Source organism: Brassica oleracea, chromosome C1 (genome assembly GCF_000695525.1).
Source record: "Brassica oleracea var. oleracea cultivar TO1000 chromosome C1, BOL, whole genome shotgun sequence".
In the NCBI taxonomy this organism is placed as follows: Eukaryota; Viridiplantae; Streptophyta; class Magnoliopsida; order Brassicales; family Brassicaceae; genus Brassica; species Brassica oleracea.
In genome coordinates this window covers 32,600,835-32,603,681 of record NC_027748.1, presented here as the reverse complement: position 1 = coordinate 32,603,681, position 2,847 = coordinate 32,600,835, and positions in this window count along the sequence as shown.

Genomic DNA, 2,847 nt, shown 5'->3' with positions numbered 1-2,847 from the left:
GGATTAGAATGCCCGTAGTGACAATTTTTCTGTACTAAACTCGATAGAATCACTTTCTTGCTCCAAACCAAGCAAAGCCTCACGGTTACACACAATCTCTCTCGTAATTTTTTTTTAGGGTTCATTGAATTGGGGAAGGGATAAAATGAAAGTAATGTCGGTGAGGTGGAGAGTTTAATTGATAAGTGTTAAATTCTAAGAAACGCCTACTAAAGGTTATATAATTGTGGAGTAAACAATGTATCTTCACTAGTAAAAGTTGTTTATACGGTTACTAGTATTATTCCCGATGCTATGCACCGGGAAATAGAGTCAAAGACAAATATAAACTAAAAGATATATAAATTCATCAGATATAAAAATCTCTGTTGTCTTTATGGATTTACTTCACAAAAAAAATATAAATTCATCAGATATAAACTGTGAGAATAAACTTTCTACAAAGATGGACTGGAAATTTGCTAAACAACACATAGTCTGATGAAATCTTTTAATCTTAATGGAAGTATTCAAATCAAACGGTGGCCATCATGATGATATGTCTTGTTCTGCATATGCAAAGAAAAAAAAAGATTTCCTATCACTAAACATGTATAAACTAGATATTTGCCTGCGCAATAGCGCGGACTGACTAATTTTTTTAGGCATATTGCAAAATAAAATAAAATATTATTTTATTAGAAAAACAAATCAATAATTACATATAATTTAATATGTTTTGAGTAAAATGTAATAAACAATTTTAGTTAAGTGTTACTTTTTGGAATTATATTGATCAAATAAGAGACAACAAATAACTGGTTTCAAATACATTTATAATCAACTCATCAGTTCAAATAATAGGAATAGAATAAATAGCATTTGATCAATTCAGTCAGCGCCAATATGCCAATTTCAGGTTTCTCGGTGTTAAGATGACCTAGCCTATCATTTGACCGTTATAAAACCAATACACTTCTTGCTGAAAAAACTTAAAAAAACATTGGAAGATTCCATGGTTAACCGAAAGAAAAGTGTTAAAATATTTACGTTCATATTTCCAACCAGTATTAAGGTCTAATGTCTTAAATATACGCACGCAGCCAAATATTTTGTTCATTTGTTTCCTAAGAATAAGCTATTGGGAAGAAGAAAAAAACATTTGTCAAAAAAAGAAGAAGAAAAAAAACAGATTTGTATAATGGAAAAGAGTAAGAGTGATTATAATATTATATAATGGGAGTCCTATATACTTATTATTACCTCAGTACTCCATTTAGCCGTGGCTGCATTAATCAAACAAAGGGTTTGAAAATTAAGATACATACATACATGCAGAAATGTAGTTAAAATATTACGTTTGATCTATTCGGTTATTTTTTGAACTCTTATTTTTTTTGTAAATAAGTCTTCATTAAAATAGGTTTTCTTAGAGCATGATTAACTCGGGCTCTTAATCTGGGGTTCTTAACTCATGATTTGACACTTTTTTTTTACACTAACCGACTCTTATATCTCTTATTTAAGAGCCGGTTCTTAGCTTTTCTTAGTTAAAAGCTAAGAAACGGTTCTTAACCGAAGCTAAGAACTCCACCCTAAGAACCCGGGTTAATCATGGTCTTAGATTTGATATAATGAATAAAAAAAACAACGAAACTAAACATAATAGAATCCATATATTTAAAATATTCAATTTGTATATTATATATTCGATTTGCTCTATTATAATTAAAAAAAAATATTTGTGAAGCACTCAGACCATAACACACATATTTGTAAATACCTTGTTTTTTTTTAACTTAAAATTTGTAAATACCTTGTTGCATCATTGAAGTTGTTGATACTGTTTTCCCCTGTAGTGTTAGGTTTTTTGTTGCATTTCCATCTTCTGAAAGCTGCATCACATTAATATTAGTAGCCGATGGAATTTCTTCAAGTATGTAAAGGTTACAAAAATAAAATAGAGATTTTCAAAGAAAAACATAAGAAAGAGAATCAGAGAAAATTAAAAATACCACTTGTTTTCAGATTATGGGTGGTTCTATTTTTGTATTCCGTTTGTTGCAGAGAAAACTCCTTCATTTGTTTTGGCTTTTCTTTTGCTGGATTGTAGACTGACCCAACAGTACTTTGTTCTTATTCTCTCCTGTTTTTATTGGAATGCAGAGGTATACACTTACATAAAAACGTTTTATTGCATTTCCTCTGTCTCAGATTTACATATTTGGGAAGAAAACAGATTTAAACCTGAGTTCTTCTAAGACAAACTTTGCATCTTAGCAAAGCTCCCTATACAAATGCTGTCATGGAAAAAGTAGAGAGAAAAGTGAGATCCCAAAAAACTGGGCAACAAAAAACAATATGAGATGATATAGCAAATACCAATTTATCTTAGAGAAGAAATGTTGTGTGGATTTGAGTAAGAGAGAACATAGAATGACACTGCAGAAATATAAATGATGGAATGAAGGTAGTTATAAGAAACTGATATGAATGGTGATCGTGGAGTGTGGGCAAGAAGAACCGTTGGAAGAGATTACTGGAATGGATTCAATTGTTAAAGATCATGCGTTCTCTTCACCTTTTTTTCTTTTCTTAATTTTGCTTTTATTATTTTATACATAATTTTGTAATCTTTAAAAAATAAAATAGGATCCATGTGTCAAATTCTAATTAACCAAGTGACTTGTGCTTTAGTATATAAAGAATTTAAACCTGAGTTCTTCTAAGACAAACTTTGCATCTTAGCGAAGCTCCCTATACAAATGCTGTCATGGAAAAAGTAGAGAGAAAAGTGAGATCCCAAAAAACTGGACAAGAGAAAACAATATGAGATGATATACCAAATACCAATTTATCTCAGAGAAG